The sequence below is a fragment of the Meleagris gallopavo genome, chromosome 5 (genome assembly GCF_905368555.1).
Source record: "Meleagris gallopavo chromosome 5, MGAL_WU_HG_1.1, whole genome shotgun sequence".
Taxonomy (NCBI): domain Eukaryota; kingdom Metazoa; phylum Chordata; class Aves; order Galliformes; family Phasianidae; genus Meleagris; species Meleagris gallopavo.
The window spans coordinates 49013744-49031559 of record NC_139408.1 but is presented as its reverse complement, the minus strand read 5'-3'; the positions used below and the strand labels follow the sequence as shown (position 1 = coordinate 49031559).

General features: G+C 39.7%; 1 long non-coding RNA gene across 1 annotated transcript in view; it reads right to left on the bottom strand.

The window, feature by feature from the left end:
- Positions 1-17816, bottom strand: part of LOC109367880 (uncharacterized) — a 33418-nt gene that overhangs the window by 8896 nt on the left and 6706 nt on the right. Inside the window, exon 2 of the long non-coding RNA XR_014883755.1 lies at positions 15096-15184. This is a non-coding gene — a long non-coding RNA (uncharacterized LOC109367880). The remainder of the gene's footprint in view (positions 1-15095; positions 15185-17816) is intronic.

The following is a 17816-nucleotide window of genomic DNA, read 5'->3' as shown; positions in this document are numbered from 1 at the left end:
AGTTCAGTACCTGTGACAAATAGTCCTCTGACAGCCAGATCTGCCTCATCACTCTACAGATCCATAGAGCTGGTCAGGGTTTTTTGAAGAGCTATGCTTAGAGAGCTAGGCCAGTGGAGCAGATGAGAGTGGGGAGAGAGTACAGATTAGCAGAAAATGAGGAAAGAGATTTTGAGAGAGGCAGAGAAAGTGCAAAACAGCCAGCAGCTAAGATGTTCATGTGGCATCCACATTACTATATCTGTATTCCAAAGCAGACAAAGGAGAGATGTGATTGGATTTGGTTGGGTAGATCCCTCTGTCTCACTTATTGTAGAAAAGTTTAAACTCATGTCAATAAGCCCCAGAAAAAATTTTGTAGAAAACTAATTTTTTTTTTTTTTTTTTCGAAAAGCAACCCAGTTGCATCTGTCAAGTGATTTTCTCACCTCATGTAAACTTCGTGGGAAAGCAAATAAGCAATGTGGTACTTATCTCAGTGAATCAGGCTGGTAGAGGATGAGTTTCCCACACAGTGAAATAAAGAAATCCATGGCAATGATGTAGGGCAGTTAGAAAGTTTCTGGAGAAGGGGAAAAAAACAGCAGTATTTTGTAAGTCAGGTGGAAAAAAAACCTATATTGTGTTACTTGGTTATTTTTCTTTCCAACTGGACAAAAAGAGAGAACAATACTGAAGATCACCTTGGAGGAAATTTTCATTTCATTGGCCCTTCCTAGTGAGTAGACAGAAATGAGGAAGAATGAACAAAGGCTCCTTCTTAAGGACAGAATTGGTAATGGGCACAGAATAATAGCCACCCATCTTTCTTGGTTTGTGAGTCAAAGCGTAACTGTGATGTAGCCTTCTTCATCTCTCAATTACTTGACAGAACAATAACACTGAAAATATAAATGGAGTGATAAAATAAACAATTCATCTACAGTTTCTTATAATCTAGCTGACTCTTTTCTCCCAAGTACAGCCTGCCTAGTTTGTCAAAAACAACAGTCTTCTGAGCTTGGGGAGAGAAATGCATTAAGCAAGAGCGAAGAGGCATTTCAGTCACTTTGCAAAAACTAGATCCTTAGTCTCTTGGTGTATTAGATATGTTAAAAATAACTTCATGTCACTCTCTTTGATTGAGAGCCACATGATTACACTGGTCAAAGGAATGGCTTGGGCCATTACTGCCAAGAGAGAGAGCTGATGTAGACCACAACTGGCTTATTCCAAAAAGCAAATAACCCTGAAGGTCTGATCTACAAAAGTGCTGAAGTAAAAGGGAGTTGTGGTTGCTCAGCACTTCCATGGATCAGGCTTCTCTTGTCCTCATTAGCCACACTGCTGCAAACTCCTATAAATCCTGCCGTTCCTTTTTGTGCATCATTGTGCCAGAGAAGCCCAACATCTGCCCTCTGCTGATATCCCAACACCTCCCACCTGAGCTTTGGCCCTGGCCCAGAAACTGCCCCAGCTGTTCTGAGGACAGAGCAGGGGATTACTAGGTAGCCTCTGCTCCTGAGGTGCAGCAGGAGGCTCTCTACCACCCCAAATCCTGTAGTCCTTCACTGAATGAAAGCTTCTGAAATTCACATCATTGGTATTCATTTTTGGTAGCCTAACATCTGCGGATGCCTAATTTTACTAATCCTGCCTATGACTGGCTCAGGCAGGCTGACTGAGGCAACTGCAGAAAAATGGAGATAACATATGCAAGATCAGGAAAAAAGCCAAACTCCCAAAAGACTGATGAAGTCAAATGAACAGGTTTCTGGGCTCTGGATGTGTCAAGTTTGCCATCTAGTTACTCGTCAGGGCTTGTTCCAGGTAGAAAATAAAGAGTAAATAATCCAGTACCACATAAAAGAGAAACAGGCTTACGGGAACTCTTGACAAATGAGAGAAAGACTTCCAATGGTATTTTAATTGAGGTGCTTGGAAAACAATACGATAAAAATATGTGAATTCCTGAAGTTATTTTATTTGGCTGTAAAAATAATTGTATACAGGAGTACAAGTGATGAAGTGTTACTGCAACAGTGGAGTTGAAAGCTCTGGGTCCCACTCTCAAATACAATGAGGTTGTTAGCATGAGGTTCTCTTGGCACGTAACGTGATCTGGTAAAAGTTTGACCAGTGAAGTGAAAGCCAGGGCATCGTAAGTTCTGTGCTGTTTTGTTCTTTGATTGATTGGGTAAGGCACAGATTGGCACAAATTGCCATTTTCAATCTCAGTTTATCCATCTGTTTGTGGAGACACATAGATCACAATGATGATTAATTATTGTAACCTATTTAAAGCTTCTCAGGTGTAAGGTATTACAGAAAAATGCAAAGTCTATTGTTCCTAATCTAAATTACTGTAGAATAATTTCGATATCGGTAGTCCAGTATTTTGTCTGAAATATTAGCTGTGAATAATATTTTGCCTTCATACACAGAGACATGTTCTAACTGCAAAACAGTACTCTCTTTACTTTCTAGTAAAGATTTTTGTGTGTGGTTTGGCATTTAAAATAAGGCTGCAGCACTGTTGAGCATTGATTTAGTTCACATCTCCAATTTGGTTACTTGTTGTGAGACATGTAAGACACTGATTGGCAGCTAAAATGCTGCTTATAACACTAGTGAACAGCTTATTCACAATATGAAAAACCGCTTAGAGTTACAAACCAGGGTTGTTCATTATAATAAATGCTATTTTTTGACACAGGAATGGCTCATCTTTAATTTCAGTTTTAGTATGTAAAAGAGGATGCCTGCGGCTATGAAAGTACCATCATTTGCGATGTAGGAAATGTAGATTGAGTTATGTGTCTTCTGCTGAGCATGCAACTTCTTTTGAAATACTTTGGCTCTTTCAACAGAACAAGATGCTGGGTTCGTGTAAAAAGTTAGAAATGGGCTGGGTGATTATACTTTTAATCTCTCTGAGCTCGGAAGCTAGAAGCACTCGTTGAAGAGGATGGGATATAGCTCTGTTGGTCTCTGAGTTGCACTGTGATCAGTTTTTGAGTCAGTGCTGAACCAAGCTCCCCTGGCCTAGCTAGGTTATGTCCCAGAGAGGACCTGCTGCTCACCTGCAACCTTGCTGTCCTGCTGCCACAGGCACTGGGATGCTGTCATAGGGCACTCTGCCAAGGGGGCAGGAGCATGGCAGAGAACGTGGAGAATAGGGCAGGGCAACATATGCACTGCATGTTGAATATCATAGTGAGGAATGCAACGTGCCTGGGAAGGAAGGGAGCTGGTCCTGGGCCAAGGAGTATGCATTTTCACCAAGAATATAATACTGTATATGAGTAACCTGTGTTGATATGCTGAAGGAAAACTCATCTCAATACCCTAGACTAAATAAAGGGAATTAGGAGCCCGTGTCAGAAGCAGCCAATGCCCCTTTGCTGAGGGCAGCTATGTTTGTCAGTGAGATAAGACAAGTGTCAAAAAGAAACAATATCTCCAGGATATCCGCCACAACCTGTGTGTTAGCAACCTGCTGAGGCAAAGTAGCTCCAAGCAGCCCTGTACCTTGGCCTGGAACTGACCAACGTGTGTTGGCATTGCAGTAAAATTCAAGGATCCAGTCATTGCTGTGACTTCCCTTGGAACTGTCCCATCTCTTCAGGGCGTTTCTGACCCCAAACCACCAGCTTTGTTCACCCTGAGCAAAGTTGCTGTGGGCTGAACAACAGTAGGGCTGCCGCAGGCTCTCAGCAGGTTGGGGCTGCTCTCCTCTTGGACAGGACTGGCAAGAGGTGACACCTTCTTCCCTTTCACTGCCTCAGGCCTAGTTCTCTCCTCGCTAATTTTAGTCTTATGTAATTCAATTACTTTGGTGAAGTTGCCTCCTGATTTATATTGGTGTGAGTGAATGGGTAGCAGCCCTTGAGGCTTTGACTGAAGTATAATGTTACACTATTTCTGGACATCATCATGTGCTGGTTGTGCAACAGATAAGAATAATGTTTGGTAAATCATTAGTACTTCAGTTTAATTTGTGCTAAAATCATCAGCTACATCCCATTTAGTTTCTAAAGCCTCCTCATTATTGCTGCAGACACCAGACCCATGACCTGCTTTCCACTCTGTGAGGGAAGGATAAGTGAATTTAATGCGATCTCTGTTAAAAAAGTCTGCTGTTGCTCCCTTGAAATCAGGTGATGTCTTATTATTGACTTCAGTGAAGGTAGGATCAAGTCCAAATTTCAAGCACTTAATTTTCCAGCGCAGGGTAAGGGAAGCAAGACTTAAACTTCTGCACTTCTTTGGCAAGTAATGAATGGGACCTCATTATCTCTGTTAGGACGTGACTTAACAGATGTTTACATGCTGAAAGTATGCCACCGATAGACTGGCTCTGACCTGAACTGTGAAACGTGCTCTGAGAGTGAGAGACTTTCAAGACACTTCATTCATTCTCATATTGTGAATGATTTTGTCAATGAATGGGACAACTGACCTTGGTGACCTGGTACCAGCATTCCCCTCTAGGTACAAGCACATAGCCATACTGTCACTATTGACCATTATTTCTGTATTCTTTTCAGATGAAAAATCATCCGCAGCAGCATTTAGCAGAATTTCTTCTATTATTATGGCCCTCTTAATTTACAAATAACTTATTGTCTCTTACGAAAACAGTAGATAAAGAATGCAGAAAAGTTTGGTCTGACATTCTGAATATACATTTGGTAAAATGCTACAACGCAAGAAACTACAAAATACATGTGATGAACCATATTGCTTATTAGAGGTAAAATACTAATAGCGCAGGAATAGAAATAGTTTGACCGTGAAAGTTCATTTTATTCCAGCAAAATATTCCCATAACTCTATTTTTTTAGAGGTATTATGAGCCTAAAATTAGTAATCTATGCATGCCTCTCAAGAATGTCTATGACAGATATTCCATAGAAAGCTTGTTATGAGTACGTAATAAGAGACAATGATTTATGGATTTATTCTTACAAAACTCTTCTGACTCAGATAAATACTGTTATTGCTGTTCTGCAGATGGGTAAATTGAGGGACTGAAAGCTTAAGTAGCACGCATGGGATCACCCAACAAGTCTAGAGAAAATAGACTGGAACCAGAACGTTGTATTTCTATTTTCATGTTCTGTAAGTGTTAGATCATCTCTCTCCCATGATTAGCTGCTATTCTGGCATGAACTCAGGACCATTATGATAGGGCTGTTTTTCATACAATGGGATGAGACTGCCATGGCTTTAATTGCAAGCATGTGTTCGCTCTTTTATGGCATTGTGATTGTTATGTAAGGTAATGTGTGAATTTAATGGATTTTAAATTATGAGTTTACATTACAACCACTTTAGTGCAGGGAAAATTTTCTTCCTAGGTGTCCACACTGCCCTAAATAACTTGAAGTCCTAATTAGTGATTGGACTTTGGAATTAGTAGACCAATGCAAAACTAAAAGTAATTATCAGATTGTATTTATTCAAGGTTGAAGTTGTTTTAAATTTAGAGGAGGAAATTCCACCTGTACGAATTTACAGAAAAGATCCACAGGTTTAACTTCTAGGCAAACGTGGTCTTCGTATAATTTAGATCCGACAGGGTACACGCTCCCAAACTTATATGTCTGAACAAATGACCTACAACACATGCTGCTAAATTTTGGAAAATTAATATAATCTTTTGGAGAAGGTTGTGATGATTTCAGAAATGAATAAATGATGGTATATTTATAGCTGCTTTTCAAAGAAAAGAAAGGTAGCCAATCCTTATGACTAATAACCATTATTTAAAGTACAATCAGAGACGCTCCTTGTAAATTTTTAGCCAGAGTCTTGGCAAGACTTAGTGCCCAAGAAAAGGATATCTATATTGGGAATCAGCTGCTCTTACACAATATTTGTGATGATTTGGAACCACTTAAAAACAAGGAGTTGGTGATATAATACATTCTTTGGATTTGGAGATGTTCCCCTTATTCCTGTTTTGAATTAAGAGAATATATTGGTGGTTTAGTTAAATGTCTCTTAGTTAAAATTATACCTCTTTCTTTGTCTTCGATTGAAGCCAGATTTGTTTCTTTCAGTGAAAAAACTAGTTAAATAAAAAATACAGGTGTGAAGAATTTCAGATTCTCAAAGTGTTAAGTCATTTCTGCGTTCCAGTGGATTTCATACTGGTCTGCTGACCACCAGAGACTTGGGGAGTGTCTGCTGGAGGTCTACAGAGGAACTGGAAGGTTGGATAGAATCTTTGGATAGAATCTTTTTTGATAGATTTTTTTTTTTTCCCCAACAGTTTAACAGTGTTACAAGTAGCTGAAAATGCATTAAATATTTTTCAGCTAGCTCTTTTAAATGTTAACAGTTGTACTTGACTCAGGGCTGTTCTTCAGCCACCTGTAGTCCAAAACTCCTTAGGACTCTTCTAGCCTATGTCATGCTTTAAAACCTGTTGGTAAATGCAAACATCTGATTTCACTAAGTGATTGAGATGTGATTATATCAGTATGAGAAGGCAAATGGGACTCTAATGAATTGTATAAAGGTTACTCAGAGGACATGCTGATTGCAAGATACCCTACTACACCTAATGATTATCATAGTGTGGAAGACAAGTAAAATTATTTCTTTAAGCTCAAATAACTGAATAATAAAATGAAGATACGGTCTTTGTTCCCTTAATAGAGCACTTAATATCTAATCCAAAAAGCTTATAAACAATAGAAAATAACAAGTGTATATAGCAGTACTATAACAGTAGCTCCTTTTATGATGTAAATGATCATACTGCGTACTGGCTTTTGGATCAATAATTGTAAACACACGGTGAGTCAAGAGGTTATGATACAGTCTGCTCCTTCAAAACTCAATTCAGTGTGTGTCTTACTGGCCCAGAAATTAGCCCGAGCAACATTTAGACATCCATACGTATGGCATTTCTAGAGTTTGTGTTTGGAAAGAAGTTTGATAGTGAAGCCAATGTTTTCACACTGAATCTAGAAGGCAGAAAACCGTTTCACTTTTCTTATACTTCTGAGGCTGAGAGCTTACCGCAGCAGGGAGAGGCAAGGACTATCAAAATTGTTTTTGCTACGGAGTATGCTTATAAATCATAGATTTCACAGTGGTACTTATATAGAGTCTATGATGGCAATTGTTTGTCCGTTACAACTGGGAGTACTAAAAGGATTTGTCACTGGAATTCCTGAGATGAGAATAATCTTTGACCCTTTTTGAGCTGAGGCAATACAAAATTACAGAGGAAAATAAAATGCAGTTAAACCCTGAGCAAAGAAATAGACACAATTGAGGGACTCCACTCCAGGTGACTGGTCTAAAAGAAGAAATTAATTTCAGTAGGCATAAGAGATCAATAATGAATTGACAAAAGCAATTAGCCAAAGCCATTACTTGGGAATCATTAGAAAACTAACTGTTTCCACTTGCTCAATCTAACAATTTAAATTTCTGAGGGCGGGAAAGACTTATTGCCATGAATAAACTGTGAAATGTATCTTTAAAATTAAGTTTTTAATTAGAACTGGCAGTTCTGAACCTGCTGTTGGCAGGAGCCAACCTACTGAAAAGGAGCCCAATGCAATAGACTGTAAAGTGTGCTTGCTTGCTGCTTTAGCATTTAACTTTTTTTTTTTTTTTTTTTTTTTTTTAATAAAGGACACAGCCTTTAAAACTGAAAGTTGTGTTTCAACACCAACATTACAAGATTTTTTTCTCTGTGGTCAAAGCAGTTTGGGAATTTCAATCAGCATTTCTTACAGTTAGTGCCAAATACAGCTGATTTTCTGAAGAAATGAGCATGTTTTAGAGAAACAACAACAAAACGAATAAAAAAGAAAAAAAAAAAGGAAAAAAGCACCTGCTGTAACAGACTCCATGATATAAATGCCATCCTACAACCCACAGTTGGACTGCTGGCATGAGTAATCCTTCATTGATTGTGACCTGATACAAACAACACGCTAAATTGCAGTTTGCTTAAATTGTATTGTCTGTCTAAGGACTTAAAATGTGTGCCTAAAATTGAATATCTGCCTTTTAAATAGGAACTATGCATGACACCTACTTGGCAGGAATTGCCTGTTTATTTGAAAATACGCCTCACTGCATATTCCCGAGAAAGAGTAGTGCTAATGCAGTTAAAAATCCTATCCTAGGCTAAATACAATAGGTGAATATGTTGTTTTTGTGAACTTTCATGGCTGGGAGTGAAGCAGCTGATGTTAGGGGCCAAAAGGTTAGATGAATAAAAGAGCCAAGTGTCCCATGCCACCTGTCTCTGTTCATTCTTCCAAGAAGCATGAGTCTGTCTCTACTTCCCTTCCGCCTGTGGTTTAGGAACCTTGGTGGCTTCTGCATTCCTCCCCCCCTTTTTTTTTTTTTTTTTTTTCTTGTTGCTTTCACTGCTCTGTCATTTAGCAGAATCCATTTTCTGTATAGTCCAAGCCCAGTAACCCTTGTCACTGACCTCACCACCATGTGCTCGATGTGAGCATGACTCATGGTAGCGATGAGAAATCCTTGCTCTCTCTAATTTGGCCTTCTCACGTAAGGGGGGAGGAGAGGGGCAGGGGGAGATTCTGGAATTTCCAAACTGGCTTGCTGGAAGTGTTGTGTCAGTTACGATAATTTGGTGTAACACATAAATCTTTAGGCTGATTTGTGATTCCCAGCACACCCCTTGCAGTCTAATTGAGGAACTGCATTTCTGTCACTCACAGAGTCTGGTGGAAATGCAAGAATGTGAGGAACAATAGGAGCAGGCTAGTACTGAGTCAAAACACATAAAGGAAAATTTGTTGTTGGGCTGGAAGATGGGAGCAAACAGATGAGAAACAAGTTGGTCAAAATCACTGTGCTGCTCCTGTTGGCTGTGTGAATGGCAAGTTCACTTTTGCTAGTGTCAGGAAAAGGAGCAGATGGGAAAACCAGGCAGGGATGCCACTACGTTTTGTTTAGAAGAAGTGTAAGGTGAGGGAGCTGGTGGGGCTGGGCCACAGCTGCACACTGTGCTCAGTCAGGGCAAGATGGCAGCTTGAGGGGAGCACATGATGGGCCTCCTATTCTGGAGGCTTTTGTTTATTCTCCCTTTCGTGGTGATTTTCTCTAATCTGAAGAACAAGATGTCCTTAATGAAAACAGATGTTTTGCTCTCTTGCATATGAGAAAAAAAACAACACCCCAAAATAGAATAAACCCAAAGAATGCTGAGATCACAAATGGGTTTCCACAAAGACAGGAGAAAAAAACCCTTTGTTAATGTCCTGACCTGTCCACTTGTTTCCCACAGACATGTCACAGAAGCTATAGATGTGAAGATCAAGACGGGACCTGGCCTAAGAGAGGGAGGGCTGTGTGACTCTGTACAACATAAATACCACACTGAGCTGGCTCGCAGCTTCCCCATCCATGGTCTCCCACTGTGAGATCCTGGTCAATGGCAGTTTTTGTTATTGGCTTCACTGTAAATAGGAATTGGTCCCAGTATTTAATTTAAAGCACAGGACATGAAAAAACAACATCATAACATCCCTGCTACATTTATAGCACTGCATAAGCCACTGATTAACAAATGGATGAGATACTGAACTTTGCTTTACCATCTGTCTTTAATTACGTAAAATAACTTGAAGCAATTAACAAGAAAAAAACACTGTGGCACGAATAAATAAATCCTATTGATAGAAACAGATGAGGGAATACTTAGGATATCTGAATGTATGTATGAGGATTGCTAAAAAGGCATAATCTGCACACAGTGATATTACAAATATTATCTAGCAAATTTACACTGCCATTGCCAAGTATTTTTGGAAAACAATAGTTACCTATGGGCATGCAGAGGAGCAAAAGGAAAGCTATGTGTGACTAGGAAAAAAAAAAACAAAAAGCTACTGTGGTCCCTTCAAAAACCATGATTTTGGAGTTTTGTCTTTCAAAGATAAGAGAAACTAATATTAACAGAAAAATATACAAAGCATGAGATTTCCTAACAGAGGACCTAAAGCCAGTCTCATAAATCCACATGCTTATAAACATTTAGGCACCAGTGGGGATTAAGCTCTTTAACACTTTGCAGGATTTATGTTCTAAGTCTATTCTTTTAGCGTTCAAATACACTTGTTTGCCTTTTCTGCTTAGGCACTTAGAAAAATGACTGCTCTGCAATAGCCAAACAGATTAAGAACTGACTAACTGACCAGTTCTGAATGAAAGCTCCAGAGTCATCCTGCACAAAATTTTCCTTAGTGATTGAGAGACAAATCCATCCCTAGTAAAACAAGACTAGTCAATTAGGGAGGAAATATAAATTTGGTAGAATGATAAATTATGAGGTTGGAGCAGCCCGAATTTTTTGGGCTGGACTTCTGCAAGCAAGATGAATTTTAAGTAATGATGGTGGTATTGATGCACCAGAAACGATATCCCAAGGGTGGTACATGAAATATTTGGTATCACTGTGGTATCACAACTGGAAATAGAACTCAGTCTGATGACGCTAAAGAGAATTAATATTATCTTTGAATAAATTAGTAGGGATGTTTGAGTTCTATATAATAATAACTATATGGCGATGGTGTATTACACTGCTGTGGGTGCTGGAAATTTGGGAAAGAGTAAGAAAAATATGAGCACTGCTTGTAGACTGGAAAATATGCATTGTTTCCTTTATCAAAGTGAGATGGCTGGATTGCATTGTGTAATTACCTTCACAACAACAAAAAGTGTCTTAACTCAGATGAATATATTGCAAGAATCAGTGGGTGGAAATGTAAGTCAAGAAATTTTAAGAAAGTAATGAGGCTTGGAACTGTAGCACTAAGTGTGATGAACTGCTGAAAGAAGCTGCTCAAGAAAGTGCTAGTGTACCTATCAAAACTGGATGTATTTCTGGGGAATGCATGTTAGCCAAACAGAAATTCCTGAGCTTGGTGTACGGGGAATGATGCAATGCTATAGTCTGTGACACAGAAGAGGTTAGTCAGGATGAGTGAATGGTTCTCTCTGGCCTCAAAAGCTGTAAATCAAAGAAAATGTTTTAAACATTTTAGGCCAAATGCTACTTATTTCATACAACTAAGACATCTACCAATTTCATGGAAGCGTTGACACAAACAGTATCAGAACAGAAAGCAGCACGGAGTCAGAAAGAATAAAGCTTTTTAAAAGTACTTTTCACATTAGTATAAACATTACACATTCTGTATATTGCAGATTTGAGGACCAAGGCTTTAGGCTGCACTCAGTGTGGCACACAGCAAACTGAGCAATATGCACAGTAAATATATTGAGAGATAAACAGACTGGATGGGAACATGGGACAGTGGATACAGGATCCACTGACTATGCCATTTGCTACTGTTTCAGGTACTCACGTTGAGAAAAATAACTTTAATTGTTTTGGCGGGGAGCACTGCTGTGTAGACTGAAATAGGAGAAAGAATGTAAACAAAGGGTAACGATCACTCACTGCGTTATCGTAGCTTGTAGAAATGTCTTGTGGGTCATGGCAGGGACTTTTGACAGACATCATTCTGTTTAATATCTCCATTGGTAATCTCAAAGTAGAGGTAAACAGCACAATAGTGAAATGTGCTGATGATACTAAAGCAGGAAGGAATGTAAACAGAAGACAGCAGATAAATGATATCAAAGCACCGCTGGATATTAGAAAGCTGCGTGCAAAAGAAAACGACTCCCAGACAACTCGAAAAGAAAGAGGAGGGGAAGATAGGAAAAGGAGGAGAAAAGGAAGGGAAAAGGGGAAGGAAATGGAAAGGGGAAAGAAAAAGAGGAACAAAGGAAGGAAGCTGGAATGTACTTATCCTAGCTATCACTATTGCTGGTAGGTTTCAGGGCACAGTGGAGAGCAGATCAGATGGAAATGATACATGAAGTTGTAGTATTGTAAAAGCTATGCACACTCAGGCATATGTCATGAAGTAGAGAGGTAATAGTTCACTTGTAAAGCTCTGTGCTATTAGTTCTAGTCTGTATTCAATATTGCCAGCCACTGACTGACTGGAAGGACTTGGAAGAAATCCCATAGCAATTCAAAGGGTGGAAAAATCACTTTGGGGGAAAGACTGAAGCAGAAACCCAGCATGCCATTAAGTATAAACTTAACTAAGTACATGAGTTGTAATGGTGACTTTCAACTCCCTTTATAGCCCCGCTAGGTGACTTTAACAAAGGAACCACATATCAGCTTAAACAGGGCACATACTTAAGCACTTCAATAGACTGCAACAACAGTTTGGACAGACCTGTGAGGAAAGGTGACATGCCCCTGAGCACTGAAAGGCACATTATTGTCTGCATGGAAATCAGCAGGAAGGCATGTATTTCTATATAGCTGGGCTGTTTCTTACCCCTGGAACAAAGGTCTGTAAAGGAGGTTTAAACCAGCCAGCATTGTTTAGCTGGAAGTGATGAAGATAGCAAAATGAAGCCTGTTGGGTGTGAATTGTTTAAAGGTGAGAAGGGGAAGATTGTCAGATATTCCTCTAGGGGGAATTCATACTGCTGGGGGTTTTGGGATAGATTTGAATAAAGCACCGGAGAATGCCTATAAAGAATAGCATAATGTCTTTATGTTGGAATGCTGGGAGTGCTTTCTGATTCCAAGAATTTCTGATCATATGAAGTTGCTACAAATACTCCACAATTCAAGGTGGGAAGAATGTCTGCTTTATGACCTCTGAAATCATCTCTGCGACTGTTTATAAAAGAATTCCTGTGAGACTGAATTCCTGATGCTGATTTTCAAACCAAGGAAAATTAATCTTTAAAGAATAGAGCTGTGAAATGTCCAATCACAAATATGCTGGGAATATCTCTTCTGTGTAACCATTTATTGTTCTTGTAACAGAGAATTATCTGAAGTAGAGAGCAGCCTGTTCTCAAAGAATGGCATTGTGATGGAGTTAGTACTCAGCTCTTACTGAAAGCCAAAAGAAGGTGAATGCCCAGCCACTTAAACTTTTGTGACAAACTGAATTGTTATTTATTTATTTTTTAAATTTTCCTCAGAAACAGAAGAAAAAAATCCCTTCTGAAAAATAAGTGACACTTCGGTGTTTCACTCAAATAATGATTTTAGAATTCCACTGTAATTAATATCTGATGTTTTCATAATTAGAATTAGCAATTCATTTTGTGTTAAAGAACATCTAATATTTAGTGTAAGAAATTTAATAGTGAAAAGAAGTGTTGGCTATGGCAGGGATTTAGTCTTGGAAAGTTAGGAGACACTCTTCTGGGCTTGACTAGTCAGTATCCACAAGAATTTAATAAAATCCCTACGTAGGTTAGGAAAAAAAGCAAGTGGGAAAGAGTAAGTGAATGATGATTAGAGTAGAACTTCCCTTTACAAATGTTGATTGACCACATGCTTCAAAGCTGTGTTTGTCTTCACTGGATGGAAGTCAGGATATGGGGTTAAATCATTTACATGAGTGAATATCTACATTTTCTTCTCCTTTTGCTTCTTTCTTAGTGCCTGTTACTGTCCAGTTTTATATTGCACCACTTCATTCATACCTTATTTATTTTTCTGTCTGGATAGGATGTCTCTGTAAGATAGTTCAAGTAATTAACTTGCAACCTATTATTCTTCTTACACAGTAATCTAGCTCTAACATTCAGCACTCAGGCCCTTTAGGATGCAGAGTTGCTACAGCAATGTTAAGATTTTTATGTGTAGTACAGTACAAAAGCTACCAAAAGAGGGCAACATATGAGCCAACAATGAGAAATGTATCCTGAGGAGTTTACAGTTCTGTATCTGTGACACCCTTCCCCCTTTCTTTTTTAGATAGAGCAAGAAATTTTAGCAGAGCCGTCAGGAAACAGTATTTCCATTATGTGGGAAAAGAAGTAAAGGTGCTGAAGTTTTCACAGAATTAAAATTTAGAAAAAAAAAATTATTTGGTATGATGGAGGTGTTCCAAAAACATCAAATAGTTCGCACACCAGAAAGTCTGGAAGTTATAATGTCATTAAAATATTTTATTTTGTAGGGAAAGAGGTTAAAGTATGTGTTTATGTTAAATATATGCTATGAAGTTCAAAACAAACTGAAATGAAGCAAGGAATACTTAAATGTTTTTACTTTATGAAAACAGTGCTATTACTGTCATTGAATGTAAATGTCATTTGAATTTGTCTCCATTAAAACGTTGTCAAAATAAGTATGCTCTCAAAAAGGCATGCTGATTGAGAACAAGCTGTATCTTCTGAAGGAATAAATTCCCTCTGATCGGTGGCTTAATTACATTCGCTCTCAGTGAAACACCTGAGAGAATTTCAAAATACTCTTAATAAGCCTGCAGAGGACTCAGGTAAACCAGCCACCTGCCAGAACCATCCCTGGGGCTGTGTCTGTGGCTCTAGATAAAGTGTCCGACATGTCAGCTCAAGAGCTCGTATACCCTGGACAACACAGAATGTGCAGTCAGTGGTGAACAGTTTGTTGTAAACAAAGGTTTTTGTTTCTTTTTCAAGGTATTCAATAGTACCACAAGGAGTTAGTCTTGAACGTGTGCCAGTGTGGCAATGGATACAGTAAGCAAATATAATCTACCTCACTTAGGGTAAATATTTGGCTACAAATGTATTGAGAGCCCTTTAATTCTCTGTACACTTCTACCATGAGAACCAGAGGAAAGGCTACAGAGACATAAAGAATGGAGTGTCATGTTTTTTTTTTCTTCTCTTATCAGCTGCCCAGATAGGCCAGCTGCCAATCGAATTTAAAATCTCACTGGAGGAAATAAATGAAGGCCCGTAGGTGTAGAAATCTGCTGTTTATGTAGCTGCATCAAGTTCTTGCTAACTCATATAGGCAAAGTCTTCATGCAGATATGCAAAATTCTGAGAAATTGACAATGGAATTTAGGGCATCCTCTTTTTTTTTTTTTTTTTCTTTCTTTTTTTTCCTTCTCCTTCCTCTATTTCTTTTTTCCCTCCCTCTTGTTTCTTTTTCTCCAGACTAACTTCAGCTTGCTTCTGTGACAGCTCAAAATGCTGGAAAGTTTCTGAGAAGGAGAGAAGGTAGATGTATGATCTATCTGGAGGGCAACAAAACATTTTGAAAGTTTAGTAGTACTCACCTGTCTTGAAGTCAGGACATTCTGCTTGAAGAAACAGTACTTGTCTCATTTATCCAGGTCTTGCTTTTGCATCTGTATTTCTGTTGATGCTAAAAGAAGGAAAAATTTATTCTTCCTAACCAGAAACAAGTAGAGGGTTCTGTCTGGAGGATTTCTCCATTGTCTGTTCCACCACATGAACAGCATCTTTGCATCATTCACCCAATGAGGGGCTGCAGAACCACAGGTTATAAAATAAGATGTTCAGTATAGGATTGACAGCTGTGTACAGTGTCTGTGGTGCTGTATCAAGCACATTGACTCTAATCACAGTGTTTGCAGTCAGCTCCTACATTCTGAGTATGTGGGAAGCTATATATATTCATCTGCTTGGCCCTCATTTCTTGTACTGCACATCTATTTTTGATTAATGTCTTGATACTCCCTCCCAAGCAACAGCACTGCTTCTGGGACTCAAACAAGAAACAGTTACAGAATATAATACATGCATTTTAATGGCACTAGGAGGTATGGTTCATTATGCAGTACTGTCTGTTTGCAGGAAGAATGGTGAATTGTATTCTTAAATAGCCTTGCCTTGGAGGTATGAGCCTACACAGCAAGGTCTGACTGCCATCTGTGTCACTCCTTTACTAGCAGCTCTTGGTGGCAGGGATTTGCTCAGGAAAGGACTGGCCTATGCCCACAGACACGCTGATTCTCACAAGTGGTTCTGCGTGTGTCTTTGCATCTGAACTTCTGTCAAATTCAAGCCTAAATTCCAGAAATCCAGTAGTCACGTCAGAATAGGAAGCTATTGCTTTAACTTTGTGAATACAGACCAGACTTCTGTATCTTGTTTTGAAATGATTTTTAGAAATGCCTTGACTTCTCTGAGCTATCAGAGTTTCACCCTACAAGGCAGGTTATGAGGAGGGATGTGTTGCCTCCTTTGCAAATGTGGTACATGACCGCTGTTATATCACATCTGAAGACAGATGGATCTCTGAGCGAACTGCAGCATCCAATCATGTGTTTTGTGTCCCTTGGTATTGATTTATGTGGTTAGTCTGTTTCTGACTTTATTTCTGTATAGTTCAAGGGCAATTCTGTGGTGTGCCCCATGTACCTGAGAAAGGGTGCAGAAGGCAGCCTGAAAATAAATAAATTAAAAACAGATAGACTAATTGCACAGACACATGCCAAAGGAGGAGAAGATACATCTCCATGATCAGTTACGCTTGTCCTGTTGGAGGAGAGTCTGATGTTTCAGCATGTGGTGTATCTGCCACACTGGAGAAGAGTGGGAATGTCCTCTTCCTTGTCTGGTGGAACAGAACCTTCTCGTGTGGTTGCCCACATGGCATGTCCCAGCTTGGGGAGACCCAGCTCCCTGAGGATGGGGTGGGGATGAGTCAAACTGGGAAGTGGGAGGCTGTGTTTGCCTTGCCAGTGCCTCCCCCAGCAGCCAGCAGGGCTAAGCTGACATGAGGAAGGATGTAATCTACTGTTGGTTGTGTTACGCTCCGAGCACATTACTTCCTTCCATGGAATAAGAGGATAGTCATAGATGTCATTGTGGCTCACAGGCTGCTGGGGCAGCATGGCTCTGTGCCTTGCCTACAATCAAATGACCCGGGTGTGTGAATTAGGAAGGCTTTTGATGTCATTCTCTGAGTGCTGCACTGCGGGAGACAAAGACTTCTTAACGTAACGTCAGGCTCTCTCTTAAGCATAACCATGAAACTAACTTTGACTTGCCAGCAGCTGATACAGGCAGTGGTCTCCTTGCACCGCTCTGGCACTTAGCATAAGAAAGGTCATTATGTGGGTGGATTAGGCAGAACCTGTCAAAGTTGCATGTGAGTTCTTTGGCTGCATTTCCTTCCCTGGGCTAATAATGCTGAGGAGATGGGGAGCGGGTTGACACATTCTCTGGCATGTGTCATGTAACCCAGTGAAGTGGAGGACATGTCAGCCACAAGACTTTTTTGCTTTAGTAAGCTGCAGGCAGAAGTGACGTGCCGTAGCGGCTAGCAGCCTTAATCCTATGTGTATTCACACCATCAGCACTTGCAGAATGGTCTCAGCTTCCCCAGGGCACTGCTACGGAGCCAGAGGTATGTCTGGAGGAAAGAGTAAGGGAATGCATCCAGATAGATATTGTTTAACCCTGGGAAACAGAAGTAAGCAGAGGCACACGCATAACATATTCCCTATAGGCGGACCCTGAAGATCTTTACAAGCTGACTTTCACGATCTCATAGAATCATCATAGAGTTATCATCATAGAATTTCTGGAGTTGGAGGAGACCTTTAAAGCTCATCTAGTCCAACTTCTCTGCAGTAAACAGGGACCTCTACAGCTACATCTCCACATGAACCACTGAATTTGATACTGGTATATAGAGGGAAATATTCCATGTTTTTTTTTTTTTTTTTTTTTTTGCAACATACAGAAATGCTCCATAGCAGCTCCGTTCAGCAGAGATTACAAAGAATCCATGTATCTGATAGGAAAAGGCTTTTAGGACAGAAGATCCTAAAACAAGACAGCTGGAGACTGATGAAATTTACGACATAGTCACTGTTGCTGGCTCCCTGATCTGTAAGGGGATGTTGGTAAGAGTACTGGGAAGAATTTCCCAAGGAGCAGAACAGTCACAAGGTAAATCGTCCTCGGGGATAAGAGAATCATCAGGGGAACGGGGAAGAGTGGTGTATTCATTTCCACAACAAAGC